The sequence below is a fragment of the Lycium ferocissimum genome, chromosome 2, assembly GCF_029784015.1.
Source record: "Lycium ferocissimum isolate CSIRO_LF1 chromosome 2, AGI_CSIRO_Lferr_CH_V1, whole genome shotgun sequence".
Lineage (NCBI taxonomy): Eukaryota > Viridiplantae > Streptophyta > Magnoliopsida > Solanales > Solanaceae > Lycium > Lycium ferocissimum.
Window position 1 is genome coordinate 27,991,681 of NC_081343.1, and position 16,049 is coordinate 28,007,729.

The 16,049-nt window shown below is 42.5% G+C and overlaps 1 pseudogene; it reads right to left on the reverse strand.

The window, feature by feature from the left end:
- Nucleotides 1–16,049, reverse strand: part of LOC132034485 (L10-interacting MYB domain-containing protein-like) — a 90,573-nt pseudogene that overhangs the window by 18,444 nt on the left and 56,080 nt on the right.

Sequence of the window (16,049 nt, forward strand, 5' to 3'; positions counted from 1 at the left end):
GTATTTATAGCATGATTTACTTGTTCTTTTGTTGTTAAATGAGTAATAATTGTTTAGCTTGATTAGTATAAAATCGGATTGAACGGATTAGGTGTTTTGTATGTTGGTTCTCCCACTAGGATTTAGATGGGTACCAGTCATGGCGAGTTGGGTCGTTACAAAGTTGGTATCAGAGCCTTAGGTTCGTCGATCCCATCGTACCAGGACATGTCTAGCAGAGTCTTGTAGATCGGTACGGAGACGTCTGTACTTATCTTCGAGAGGCTGCCGCACACTAGGAAAACTCCATTTTCTTTCTCCTTTCGTGCTACTTGATTCCAATTGGTATCTGCTAATTCAAATTGGTATCTGACTATCCTTCATTCTCTCGCAGATGGCCAGAACACGCGCGATAGCAGCTAGAGGAAGAGGTGGAGGCAGAGGAGCTGGCAGAGGGGCGGCCCCAACTGGGGATGGCATCCCAGTGGTTGACCCCATGCCTCTAGTGGTCCCTAACGAGGTAGCGGGAGTTGCGGCCACACCGGCCCGGCCCGGCGGTAGGCACCTTCCACCGGGAGGCTGCCGGTACCGCTCGGGGGTACCCGGACGTGATGGCACAAGTGCTTGAATTTGTTGCATGGGTTAGCACGGGGCGGGAGCTATACCGGTGGGTCCCCGACGGTAGGGGCGCGCGGGGTAGCGGCTCCAGATCTGGACAGAGCACAAGCTCCGGGGGTTCAGCACGCAGCAGCGGTGGCCCTCGCTTGAATGAGGTTTCGGGTTTTGAGGCCTTCCCGAGGCCTGTTATAGGGCCAGTGATGACTGGTAAAGAACATGATCTGTTTTGGAGGTTCATAAAAATAAAGCCTCCTGTGTTTTATGGTGCGAGTCGGAAGGGACGCATATGAGTTCATCGTATTTGTCATGAGCGGCTCCATAAGATGGGGGCTGTGGATAAGTACGGGGTAGAGGTTGTGACGTTCTAGTTCTTAGGTGATGCCAAGCTTTGGTGGAGGGCTTATGTGGAGTGTAGGCCAGCTGAGTCTCCTCCGTTGACTTGAGTCCAGTTTTACTCTGTGTTTTTGGACAAGTACGTTTTGCGTACTCTGAGGGACCGAAGGAAGGATGAATTCGCTACTATTGATTAAGAGAACTCGTCAGTTGCTGTGTATGAGTCCCGTTTCCACTCTCTATCCCTCTATGCTCTTCAATTGCTGCCCACTAAGGGGGACAGGATACGACAGTTTATGAAGGGGTTGAACACTAGGCTTCAGTTATCGGCTCTTTAGCTTGTAGCCACTGGGGCTTCATTTCAGGAGGTAGTGGAACACGTCCGTACTGTTGAGAGTATTAGGCAGGAGAGTCATGCGAAGCATGTAGAGAAGAAGGCCCGTAGGGTTGGGATGTTCAGCAACTCCTTCTCGAGGAGTCAGAGTTTACAGGTATATTCAGGGCATCTGGTTCAGTCTGCGATGCAGGTGTCGGTTGGGGGCCCATCAGGGGCAAATTATCAGGCTTCCGGTCAGCATGGAGGCTATCTTGCGCTTCATCGATGTACGTTCGGCGACCTACGGTGGACCATGCTTGCTTCGAGTGTGGTGAGATCGGGCATATTAAGAGGTATTGCCTCAGACTTAGACAGAGTGGGCAGGTGACTCAGTATTAGACACCCCGAGCTCTATTTGCACCAGATAAATGGGGTAAAGATCGCGCACCAGTAGGGCGGGGGGGCCCCACTGCGGGTAGGGGTGGTGCCCACCCTAACCAAGGCGGTTCTCGAGCGAGTAGGCGGACGGACGGCCGGCGGGGGGGGCTCGGGCGGTAATGGTAATCGCGGTGGTACGCGAGCAACGCGGGAGGCGCGGTCATTTGTACGCCTTCCCGAGTAGACCGAGTGAGGCCTCCGATGCAGTTATCACAGGTACTATCTCCGTTTATGACCGTATGGCTTTTGTTTTGTTTGATGCGGGTTCTACTTTTTCCTATGTATCTACCTATTTTGCTGTGGGTCCGGATATGATGTGTGGTACTCTTGATACCCTGTTTTGTGTCTACTCTGTTGGGGATTACGTGGTAGTGGATAGCGTCTACCCTTCGTGTACAATTTCTTTTATGGGATATAGTACTTGGGCAGATTTGATGATCTTAGACATGGTAGACTTCGATGTGATTTTGGGTATGAGTTGGTTGTCCCCACATTATGCTATACTTGATTGTCATTCTAAGACTGTTACACCAGCCATGCTCGGGGCATCCAGACTCGAGTGGAAGGGTAACCTTAGTCCCCTCCCTAAGAAAGTAATATCCTTTGTTCGTGCTAGGAAGCTAGTAAGAAGGGTTTTTTAGCTTATCTAGCACATATTCATGATACCAGTGCAAATACTCTATCCTTTGATTCTGTTCCAGCGGTATGCGAGTTTACGGATGTGTTCCCCGCGGACTTGCCTGGTATGCCACCGGATCGGGATATTGACTTCAGGATTGACTTAGACCCAGGGACTTATCGTATCTCCATCCCACCTTATAGGATGGCACCGGCGGAACTCGGGGAAATTGAAAAAGAAACGGTTGCAAGATCTTCGAGGTAAAGGGTTTATTTGCACGAGTGCCTCTCGGTGGGGTGCTCTGTCTTTGTTTGTTAAGAAGAAGGATGGGTCAATGCGTATGTGTATTGACTACGAGTCGGTGAATAAGGTAGCGTCATCGAAACAAGTATCCCATTCCCCATATTGATGACTTGTTTGATCAGTTATAGAGAGCTTCGGTGTTCTCAAAAATTGACTTAAGGTCAGGGTACTATCAGTTGAAGATTCGAGCAGAGGATGTTCCTAAAACTGCTTTTCGGACTAGATATGGGCACTATGTGTTCTTGGTTATGTCTTTTGGGCTTACAAATGCCCCAGCTGTGTTCATGGATTTGATGAACAGTATGTTCAAGCCCTACTTAGACTCATTTGTAATAGTGTTCATTGATGATATCCTGGTGTACTCTAGGAGTAAGGAAGAGCATGAGAAACATTTGAGAATTGCTCTTGGAGTATTGCGAGAGAAGGAGTTGTATGCTAAATTCTCCAAGTATGAATTCTGGTTGTCTTCTGTGTCTTTCTTGGGGCATGTTATTTCGAAGGAGGGTATTATGATGGATCCTCAGAAAATTCAGGCAGTCAAGGAATGGGCTAGGCCCACATCAGTGATTAAGATCCGTAGTTTTGTGGGTCTGGCTAGCTACTATCGTTGGTTTGTGAAAGTGTTTGCTTCGATTGCTTTTCATATGACCCGTTTGACTCAGAAGGAGGTACCGTTTCAGTGGTCCGACGAGTGTGAGGAGAGCTTTCAAAAGCTCAAAACATTGTTGACTTCAGCACCAATTCTGGCATTGCCCGTTGAGGGCAAGAATTTTGTTGTTTATTGTGATGGTTCACGTTCTGGTTTGGGTGCTATTTTGATGCAGGAAAGGAAGGTGATTGCTTATGCTCTCTGCAGTTGAAGGTGTATGAGAAGAACTATCCTACTCATGATCTAGAGTTGGCAGCGGTGGTGTTTGTGTTGAAAATGCGAGGCACTACTTGGATGGTGTCCATTGTGAGGTGTATACAAACCATCACAGTTTGCAACATGTGTTCACTCAGAAAGCTCTGAACTCTAAATAGCGAAGGTGGATGGAACTGCTGAAGGACTATGACATCACCATTTTATATCACCCTGGTAAGGCTAATGTGGTAGCTGATGCATTGAGCCGGAAGTCGGCTAGTTTGGAAAGTCTGGCTCATTTAATTTCTTACGAGCGTCGTTGGCTAGGAGGTGCGGACTACGCTAACGGTTTATGAGACTGGATATTTCTAACACAGGCAAGGTGTTGGCTTGTGTTGAGGCTCGGTCATCATTTTTAGAACACATTAAAGCTAAGCAGTTCGAAGATACTAAGCTATGTAAAATACATGATAAGACGTTGTGTGGTGAGGCCAAGGAGGCCATGATTAATGAGGAGGGCGTGCTGCGGATCAAAGGGAGTGTGTGTGTGCCACATGTGGGCGACTTGATTAACACCATTCTAACAGAGGCTCATAGTTCGAGGTATTCTATCTATCCTTGTGTCACTAAGATGTATCATGATTTGAGGCAACATTACTGATGGACTAGGATGAAGCGGGATATTGTAGAGTTCATTGCTCGGTGTTTAAATTGCCAACAGGTGAAGTATGAACATCAAAAACCTGAGGGTACATTGCAGAGAATGCCCATTCCTGAATAGAAGTGGGAAAAAATAGCCATGGATTTCGTAGTTGGTCTTCCGAAGACGTTAGGGAAGATTGACTCTATCCGGGTTATTATTGATAGGTTGACTAAGTCTGCCCACTTTATTCCAGTGAAGATAACTTATGATGCAGAGAAGTTTGCTAAAGTTTACATTCGGGAGGTACTTAGACTCCACGGGGTTCCCATATCCATCGTGTCGGCGGGGGCTGCACGTTCCACATCCGGGTTTTGGGAGTGTCTGCGGGGGAGTTGGGTGCCCGAGGTTAGATCTTAGCACGACCTTGTCCTCGGAGCGCGAGCGGTCTGGCGGACTATTCAGGTTCTGGAGGATATGCTTCGTGCGTGTGTGATAGATTTTGGTGGGCATTGGGATCAGTTCTTGCCCTTAGCCAAATTTGCTTACAATAATAGCTATCACTCGAGTATTGATATGGCTCCGTTGAGGCGTTGTATGGGAGGAGGTGTAGGTCTCCTATTGGATGGTTCGATGCGTTTGAGGTGAGGCCTTGGGGCATTGATCTTTTGAGAGAGTCCCTAGAGAAGGTGAAGGTGATTCAAGCCAAGCTTTTGACAGCGCAGAGTACGCAGAAGGAGTATGCGGACCGCAAGGTCCGAGATCTTGAGTTTGAGGAAGGAGAGCAAGTGCTGTTGAAAGTCTCACCCATGAAGGGTGTGATGAGGTCTGGAAAGAAGGGCAAGCTTAGCCCGAGGTTCATTGGTCCATTTGAAATTCTCAAACGTATGGGAGAGGTGGCTTACAAGTTAGCTTTACCTCCGAGTTTATCAGGCGTTCATCCGGTGTTCCATGTGTCGATGTTGAAGAGGTGCCATGGTGATGGTTCCTATATCATCCGTTGGGATTCGATTTTGTTAGATGAAAATCTGTCGTATGAGGAAGAGCCCCTCGCAATCTTAGACAGGGATGTCCGCAAGTTGAGGTCCAAGGAAATAGCCTCCGTAAAAGTTCAGTGGACAAATCAACCAGTGGAAGAAGCTACTTAGGAAATAGAGTCGGATATGCGTAGCAAATTCCCTCAGCTTTTCGCCGAGTCAGGTAACTCCTCCCTAGTTTTCCACCCTTGTCCGTTCGGGGACGAACGGTGTTTAGTTGGTATCTACTGTACCGACCCTTCCAGTCGTTATAGGAAATTAGGGCTCTATTGGGAATTCCGAGGCCGCGGATAAATTCGTGAGGTGTCTTTTTGTATGTATACATGCTTTGTGTTGTGTTTTTGAGGCCTTGGATGAAATGTGGGGTGATTGGGGGAAAACTGGAGAAAATCGAGGTTACTGCCCAAAATGCACCGCTGAGGCGGTGGGAGTGCCACTGCAGTGGTACCGCTGTAGCGGTGGGCTGACCGTTTCCAGCAGCCATCCACTTTCTCTTAGGCCATTGCCCACAACAGCGATGCCGCTATAGCGGGGTGGTGACCGCTATAGCGGGGTGCGGATTTTTCTTGGGTCCGGCGCGGTGGCTTGTCGCTATAAGCGAGAACCACTTTCTTGTTGGGTAGTGATCGCCACAGCGATCGACGGGAAGGCAGAATCGGGTTTTTAATGCCTTAGTTTTATATTCTCATTCATAACACACCAACACACTTTCCAACAAGCACCTAGAGAGAATTTTCAAGCTAGGGCAAGTTAACCTTGAGAGGTAAGTCTCTTTGCTTTCCATTCTACCATTCCATTCCCTCCGTTATTGTAATCATCTTCATGGGTCTGTAACAGTGAAAGTAAAGTAGGAACCCTAAAATATAAATAAACCTTCTAAACTTGATGGGTTGGGATTATTAACACGTATTTATCATTTAAACGGATTGATTAGTTGCTATTTGACATAAATTGAACATTTAGAATAGTAAACTAAGCGATTGAGACCCAGGGTTCTATAAAAATGGTGTCTTTGCCATAGAAAACTATTTGTAATGGGAATGTTGGATAGAATGTTGTATTAATTGATGGTTTATGAATATTAGGGGCTTTGATAGGTTGTTGATCACCTAGAAAATCATCCACCCTTAGAATGGGGGAGAGGGAAGGGTATTTCTTGCCTTGGTATTTGCAAATTGAGTAATTTGACTCATTAAACATCTATTTTTAGATCGTGAAGGTATTGAGGCTTTGAGGAAAGGAAAGGTCGTACATGTGCAGTGACGGACATTGTTCCAGCTCTACTTTGAGGTAGGTTACAATTTACTTAAGTTAGACTTTGGTTAGTTGATTGTATGTTTGGTGATCTCCTTAGGAAAAAGCATGTCTAGTTTTCATGCATGGTATTGTGTGGTCAATTCCTATGTGAATGTGATTGATTGATTGTGTAGGCTCCGTGCCATTATTTCTGTGTGATTGTGTAAACACCATGGGTCCTCTGCAGGTCATGACTACTGAGCTAAGACATCAACTAGCATGTATGTACAGTGCGTGCGGTATTTGTGGTAAATTTATTTTCGTTGTTTGACTTACGTGATTGTGATGCTTGACATCTTGGTGGTTGATTGTGATTGTTCTTGGTTGACTTGTTGTGGTTTAGTGATATTCATGACTGTTGACTGGATTGTTTTATTCTATTGATTTTACCAACTATACATGATACTAATCTTAGTCGACCTATGATGCTTGCCGGTACATAGTATTTGTACTGATACTACATCGCTGCATTCTTTGAGTGCATATTTTGTTGTAGAGACCACTGATCGTCCTCACATATAGCGTGGAGGTTAATTGCTGACAGATTTTGGGGTGAGCCTTTTCCATGCCAGGCCGCCCGAAGATCTTCTTGTTATGATGTCTTTTCGTACTCTAAGACATTATGGTTTACTTGTTAGACTTCAGATTCTTAGAAATATTTTCGGCTTAGAGTCCTGTACGATGACTTTCAGATTTTGGGGATTGTAATAGTTAGAACTTCCGCACTTACTACAGTATTTATGGCATGATTTTTACTTGTTCTTTTGTTGTTAAATGAGTAATAATTGTTTAGCTTGATTAGTATAAAACCGGATTAGGTGTTTTGTATGTTGGTTCGCCCACTAGGATTTAGATGGGTGCCAGTCATGGCGGGTTGGGTCGTGACACCTTCTTTGGTGCGTGACTAATATATCCCTTCCACTCTAACCTAGGGATTCTCAGCTTGGCTAACGTGACTGTCTTAGCGTGACAGTCCAAGATCGTGTGATAACGGGACAACCAATCCCTACCTAAGATGATGTCGAAATCCACCGTATCTAGAATCTTCAAATTCGCCCAGGTGTCGTATTCCATCAAAGTAACAAAGCAAGATCGATACACCCGATCCACCACTACAGAATCCCTAACCGGAGTAGAAACACTAATAGAAAAACCAAGCGACTCACATAACACATCTAGACCCAAGCAAAGTAAGTAGACACCTAAGAATAAGTAGAGCCCAGGTCAAACAATCTCATAACTGGCCAATGACAAACTGAAATAATACCTGTAATTACTGCGTCAAGAAGCCTCAGCCTCTGGCCTGCTAGGAAAACAATAGAAATGACCTTGTTTACTCTCAGACTGAGTACCCCATGACCACCATAGTCTCACTGAGCTCTACCCCCAGCTTACTGAGAACCACCTGATAGATGACTACCTCAGCCAGACTGCAAACCCCTTCTGCCAGAATATCTACCTTCTCTAGCTAGCTATGCTGGAAGCCTAGGTGCCTGTAACCGAGAGCTTTGTTGGGATCCACCCTATCTAAGTCCGGGACACTCTCTCTTGAAATGCCCCGGGTCCTCACACTCATAGCAAGTCCTGACTGTCGCGGGTTGATGAACTGATATTGAAGACCTAGAATGCCCTCCTCAGCCCGAGTGTCAAGAATAAAAACCCCGAAATATCTGCCTTGAACGGTACTCACTGTGCCACGAGGAACCACCTACTGAAGTCAGAAGTGTTGACTGAATGGGTCGACTGTAATGGTGATGATAACCTCTACCATAGTGTCCCCCACTCATAGAGAAGGAACCACTAAAATCGCAAGATCTGCAAGCTCTTTTGTCGTCACCCCTGTCATAGAATTGAAACCTCATTGACTCGACATTCTTAGCATGATCCACTACAATATGAAAGAAAGCCCCAAAAGCTACCACCTACAACGTTGCCAATCGAAGCGGAAGGGCCAATTCCTTCACGAACCTCCTCACTCTATCCTCAGTGGGGAGTAGCAACACAACATAACGAGCCAGAGCGTGAAATCGAGACTAGTACTCTACAACCGATAACTCTCTTTGCTCTAGGATGGCGAACTTATCCCTTTTCCTTTCTCTCAAACTAAGGGAAACATACTTCTCCAGAAACACATGATAAAATCGAGTCCAAGTCAAAGGAGGTGACCCAGCTGGTCGGCACTCAACGTTAGACCTCCACCACTGCTTAGCATCCCCAATCAACTAAAAAGAAACATATTCCGCTCAGTGGGACTCCACTACTCCTAACTTATAGAGCCTTTCATGACAACCGACGATGAACTCATACACATCCTCCTCGGGAGTACCATAGAAACAAGGAGGCTTCATCCTGGTGAACTGATCAAATATCTTCTGCCCTTCTCGGGTCATAACTGGGCGAGGAGCAAAATCAGGTGCTGGTATCTCATCAATACGGGGAGCCACAGTGGCAGCGGGCCGTATCTCCTGAGTCTGAAATTGCTCGGGAGTCTAACCGCCGGCCCTAGTCTGTGACCCTCTGGTGTAGCCTGAAAAGCATCGTCCTGGGTTAAACCTTGAAGTAAACTCAGAATGTGCACCATGGCATCCTGGAGAACTGGTGTAACAATGATCTCAAGAGGTGTAAAATTTCGGTCCCTACCTCTCCTCCATCATAGGCTCGTTGATCGCTCAAATTGCACCTACTAAATGGCGTAAAGTGGATGTTGTTAACTATAGTAACCCAATTTGGTTGGGGTTGAATCACACAGGGAATAAGGTGTGAAAAGGTTACTAAGGTAGTTGAGTACTTACTTGTGGTCTAATTTCGTATTCCGATGAGTTTGTAAAAGATTGTTTTGTTTACTAAATATTTTTCTTTGATTGTAATCAATTTGAATAAAGAAACCAAGGTTATGTCCCCTTTTAGATGAAGTGTAACGCTATAGGTATTGATCTGACATAATTCTAATGGATTGTTGTAAGACTGCACTTAACCTCTATTTGACTTCCTAATATTTCCCAATAGTTAGAATTTATTTTTCTCTTTATGATTTTCCCAAATATAAAAGAGTTGATATGAAGAACGGTTAATATGTGCCAAGTAAATTCCTCTTATTTCTAAGTGAATTTATTAAACGAGGGTTAACGCCCCGAGTTCTTGTTACTTGTTCCTACGAAACCGTAATTTGTTTTCCCAAATAAAGTAAGGTTTATGGCTTAAGTTAATGTTTGCAACCATCAGCTAACATTGAAGAATAAAGAAGAAGTAAACCCTAACAACCTATTATGCATATATCAATCCCAATCACCCAATCACATAACACCTATTATTGGGTCCACAACCTTAGTATTAAATTTAGCTACTCATAATGATTAATACAAAACAAGATATTGAAGAAGTCATTAATTCTAAGTATTGAATAAAGAAGATGAAAAGTAATGTTCGTGTTCACCAAAAGCTTCCACAAAATAGAGTATTCAATGCTATGAAGTCAAGGAATAAAGTCTGACTAAGAATAATACACAAAACCCTAGGATAAACTATTTATAAGGTCCCACAAATGCGAAATTAAATATGACAAAAGTGCCCTTGGCAGAATTAGATATGGCCCGTACAATGAAGTACGGTCACTCAATTTGATCTTCTAGGTCAACATATACGTCCCACTTATATGGCCCGTACAATGAAGTACGGTCCGTATATCGCTTCATACTTGTCTTCCTTCAGTTCTTCATTTTCAAAGTACGAGACCAAATATGGCCTGTATAAATATATACGGTCCGTAAAAGTCAATTATATCCAACATCTTCCAATTTAAACTTTCTGTTTATTGCTTTTCTGAAAAACGATCAGGAGTACGGCTCGTACAAATATGTACGGTCCGTACTTCTCTAATTTGTGGCTAGTTAATGCAATTTCCTTGTTTTTTTTCCTTTGAACCATCAATTATCTGAAAAACAACAAAAACACATTAAAACAACACAAACTTGCTTAAAAACAAGTAAAACTTATCATCAAATGCTATCAAATGTGCCGTAATTCCACGACACATCAACACCCCCAACTTAAAGTCTTTGCTTTTCCTCAACCAAGTAAAACAACTCAGAGTTCAAAACTAATGCTCAGATATCACAAAATAAAAATGTCTACAATGGTTTTGGTTTCGAACTATCGGCATGCATGTTCCTCAAAGATAACCACCTTACATTTTATAATCACGAATGCAACACATGACTCAGATTCTCTACACTCACAATGACGCTTCAATCTATGACATCACATTATCAAAAGTATCACTGCACGTATAAATGTCGCTTGGGGTGGTCACTCTGTTTTACACATTCAACCCTTATGCCCTCACACAGACCAAAGAATGTCTCAAACACACATGCACAAGAAGAATAGGGATAGAGGCAAAGAAGAAAATAAAGCACCACACTCAAAAAGAAATTCACGCACTACAGATGAAAATGCCATATGCTTGCCCCTATTTTCAATGGTGTCAACTTCGGATGATTCGGTTGTGATCACACTTGGACTTTTTCTCAGCTTGTAATGTAGGCTTAGGGGCACGTAGGATAAATATTTAGATAATAGTGACTCACCCTCCTTGAACACTATACCTCTTAGCGTTTATTTCTTTGTTTTTTTCCCCATTTTCTTCCTTTCTCTTCTCTCAATCCTTTAACCTTGGTGTGGTCTACAGTTACTGCCGTGATTTCTTACACAAACACAAAATATTTTATTTTTATTTTTATTCTTATCTGATGCAAGCACTTACACGCCACACCGATTCTGCCACACCAAACTTAGGCTAGATGCATCACTACCCACATCATGTGTGTCACCCCCAACTTAGGCTTTTAGCCTCAATTTCATTTTCTCAGAATGTCAAGGAGAGAACGGGTGCAAAACTGGGAGAATTTAAACAAAGGTAGAGGTCAGTTCGCGATTAATCAAGAGAAAGGTCAAAAGGCTCAAGAAAAAAATTGTTGCTCCCAAACGCACACACAAGTATACGCGGTCGTACAAGTAATATAGAATTAAAGTCTAGATATCAGACCCACAAGGACTTATGATTAATTATTTACTAAATTAAACTACTGTTAATTATCTAAACAAGAAATAAAATCCAAAGTTATATTTATAAACTAACTAAAAATAAAAGAAAGCATATAATGAACTTCAACCAAGAAAGAGCAGATTTTTATCGGAGAAGAGATACATCTAGGACTATGACCAATAACAATCCAGTTGAGTCTCCTAATCGTACGTCTATTTTATTTTCTGGGTTACTAGTTGACGGGTTAATTATTGCTTTATGAGTATCTTCCAAGTTGCTCACAAGCCAGTAGATGTTACTCTTAACGCCTATATTCTTATGGTCATTAGAAAACAACAACAACCCATTTATAGCTCCGAATTCAACTAAGCAAGGCTAAAGGGTGTATTCCTATCCTCATTAGCGAAACAATTATTTGAACAAGCTCTAATTATTCTTATTACGCATGCAAATTCCCTTTCCCAAGTTCAATTCACACACCACAGATAGTGTTCAACTGTCACGATCCGATTTCACTAAGTCGCGCGGGCAGCTACCATTTCCTACCTCGGTAGGCGAACCTTTTCCAAATCATCAATTTAAACCACAATAAAGTAAATAGAGCAGACTAAGTAGAAGCCTGAATAAAAAATAATCATAAGTGCGGAATACAAAGACAATCCCCAAGGAACTGGTCTGACTCGTACAAGAGCAACTAAGTAAAGTCTAGAAAATACAAGTCTCAAATGCTATACACATCTGTGTGAATGGAAGAAAATAAAGACAGGGATAGAGGAGTCTCCGGGCAGCGACTCATCAGATGCTCACCCTAGATACGCAAGCCAGGCCTAAAAAATCAGTCTCAGGAAGTGGAAATAGAAACTGTCTCAAACTCTACACCCCGAAAAAGAGTGTAGCAATACAATCTACACGTATTGAGTAGGCATCATCGGCCGACAACAGTTAGTTAACATATATATAAGAAAGAGACTGAAGAATAGACTTGCTCACAATCAGGTATACCACACACTCCAAGTATAACAACTCAAGTACATAAGGATCAATAACCGAATCATAGCCTATGGTGAAGCACCTAAACGCAAGTCTTGCCAAGTTTCCTACGATTTCTCATAGTAACCATAAACACTAGTACAACCAACAACGTTACTCCGTAAACTCAAGTCTCAACCTCGTGCCCGAAGGCGTAACATGCTTTCTCTGACAATCACTAACTTTATATATGCTTTGCTAACCGAAGTCTAACCATAAGGTAAGTCGTAACCTACCTAGAATGCCGAACAGAAGCCACGAACTGTCAAACCTTAGCCTTGCGCTTTCTTTGCGCCTCCAAATACTCAAGGTCTAACCTTATTCGAATTCTACATTATAAATCATGAAGAACAATACCCATATTGCTATACTTCTAATGTAGGTCAAGTTCTAACTTATGGAATTGGAGAAACGGACCCACAAGGGTAAAATGGATATTTCAAAAGTGAAATATGCAATTCAACGATCTAGGAGTTCAATCCTACTAACCAATTGCTAAAATAACTCAAGAATGAGTCAATTCGTTATTCAAGTGACAACCCCCAATTTGGGCATAAACCCTAACTTCTCAACATTCAATTTCATCAACAAAAAATGGAAGATTCAAGCCTATTAGTTATTCAATCATCGAATCCTATGATTAGATTAGTCAAATCTACCAACAAATCCCATTAAGAAAGACTAAAACTCATTTTATGAAATATACATCAGAACCCATCTTTCCTCTTAGATTCTAATGGATTTCTAGCATGGATTGAAGCTTAAGGAAAGATAAAGGAAGGGATTAAAGGTTAGGAAACTTACCCATAAGAGAAATCAGTCAGAAATTCTCCAAATCGCCTCAAAGGATAGTTAGAAACAACGGAAGCTCAAATATGCCATCAAACTATCGGAAATGGCTCATTTATGCCACTCGTCATAGTTTGGCTTATTTATGCCATCGAACTATCAGAAATGGCTCATTTATGCCACTCGTCAATAGTTTGGCTCATTTATGCCATCCATCGTCCGTTACCAAAATGACTCATCCATGCCATTTTTCATTAACTTCGATTTTACAATACCAGATATGACACGTGGTCTCCAACTAGATTATGGTTGTGGGTGGGTAGGGTGTATGGGTTAGATTTTTTATTATTTGGGATTGAAAATTGGGTTGGTTTAATAAAATGACGTAAACTTCTAATTGGAGGCCACATATTATATCTAGTAAAAAAATGGCGTTAATGAAAAACGACATGGATGAGTTATTTTGGTAGTGGGTGATGGCATAAATGAGCCAAACAATTGATGAATGACATAAATGAGTCATTTATGACAGTTTGATGGCATATATGAGCCAAACTATTGATGAATAGCAAAAATGAGCCATTTTCGATAGTTCGATGGCATATTTGAGCCTTTTCCATAGAAATAATAAATGAAGTGATAGGAAATGAAGGTTTCAACTAAATATTAAATAAGAATCTGGTCCCGTCATCCACTGCAGTGAGACTTGGCCCGCTACGGCGGCCAACCTCTAACTCACAGAGCCGCCAACATTAAATAAGAATCTGGTCCCGTCATCTGCTGCAGTGAGACTCGGCCTGCTACGGCGGCCAACTTCTAACTCACATAACCGCTATGGAGGCTCCCTATCTACTATCGCGAGATCGCCACAGCGGGTTTTCGTCCGCTGTGGCGACTCGTCACAAAGTCTCCCAGCTCACTATAGCGGTCGATCCTCCCTACAGCGGGACCGCTACCGGGTTTCTGGTGCCGTTACAGCGGGCACCAGACACCAGAGTATTTTGTTTTTCCACAAGCTCAACCCCAAAAGCCCACAATCTTACGAGACCTCCCAAATACAAAATAGACATGCATACACACAGAAAAACGCGCTACGAATTCGTTTGTGGTCTCGGAATTTCCAACGGAGGTCTAATTGACTAAGTCAACCCCCAATGGCCTAAGACCAACTTTCCAACCAATAGCCTAAAAAGCTCCCAAGTGCTTTGGGACCGAACTGAATATCCCACCAAGTCTCAAACGACCATCCGGACCTCTTGAAATTGATGAAATTTTGAAAAAGGTCCGTTTACCTAAAAGTTAACTTTAAGTCAAACATTTTTCGCTTAAAGGCTCAAATTCTCAAAAGTCTCACTAAAACTCACTCGATGACCTCGGGAACTGTGCCATCCATCCCCGCGGATCAAAATCTTACTAATAGGGCTTGGGGAAGGGTCAACAGGGGCAAAAGGGTGAAAAACACTATAACGACTAAACGAGTCGTTACATTAGATACCAATTAAACAGTCTTTCGTCCTCGAACGAAGAAAGAGAGTATGAAAGCCGACGCTAACCAAGGAATCATTATCATAACAACATGGAAGCCTCCGCGATGCGAAGTACGCCACAATTACTGCCCTCTCACCTTATCAGTCAAACTTCCTCTAACTTAGCTAAATGACTCAATTTCATATTTCCATACTTGAAATGCTCTGACAATTCATCCCCGAATAAAAGAGCTGCCCTTACCGAAATTCTCTAATTCGATATTACAATACCTCTGAAAGCGATCAATAGGTCCCACGAACTTTCCTCAAAACAAAGACAAACCTTTAGACATAGACACAATCACAGTCCACTTTGAACTGGTAAAATACCCTGATTTCGCTAACCTTTCTTTCACAATTTCTAAGGCCATTCTTCTCACCATGATTTCTTAGAAACTCATAAACACAAACCTAAAACCATGACTTCCTCTGGCCAGAAAAGGATTATTGTTTTATCGGAGCAACTCTAAGGAGTTCCATCAACTGAACTTACTCATAGCCGACTTTGCTAGTTCCAAGTCTTCTTAGACCTTCAAATCACAATACAGGAAGCATTAAGGGTGGGCACGGTATGGTATATACCGATTACCATACCGAAATCAAAATTTTTTATACTGCGGTTTCGGTATTATGGTATTTGATACGATATCTGGTATGCATTTTTAAATAGTTTGGTATTTGGTACGGTATTCAGTATTCATTAAAAAAATACCGAATTACCAAATACCATACCGAAATATATATTTACATACACAATTCATATATCTCAATTTTATGATACTAACAAATATATAAACTAGTATTATTAGAAAACTAATTGTTTACACATTGAAACTTTGACTACACTGTATTGATTTAAATGTCTTTTTTGTGTAATTGATTTACGAAGGGGATTGCTTGTAATTTCTTTTGAATATTTTTACATGTTTAAGGTGTTTAGTACATAATAATTGAAACGTTTCTTAAGTAGCGGAAGTCATAATTCTCCACGATATGAGTATATGTAAGTCGAAGTCGACAAACTATGGTATCAATTTACCGTACCGTAAAATATCGAAACCGAACCTTAAAATACCGAACCATACCGAATTAGTTTGGTACGGTAATGGTATAGTATTTTTAGGAACTGAAATTACCATACCGAAGTTTCAAATACCGTACCATACCGTACCATGCCCACCCCTAGAAAGCATACAATTGGGTACCTCGCCGAGCCAAGTCCGTAGGAAACCATCTAT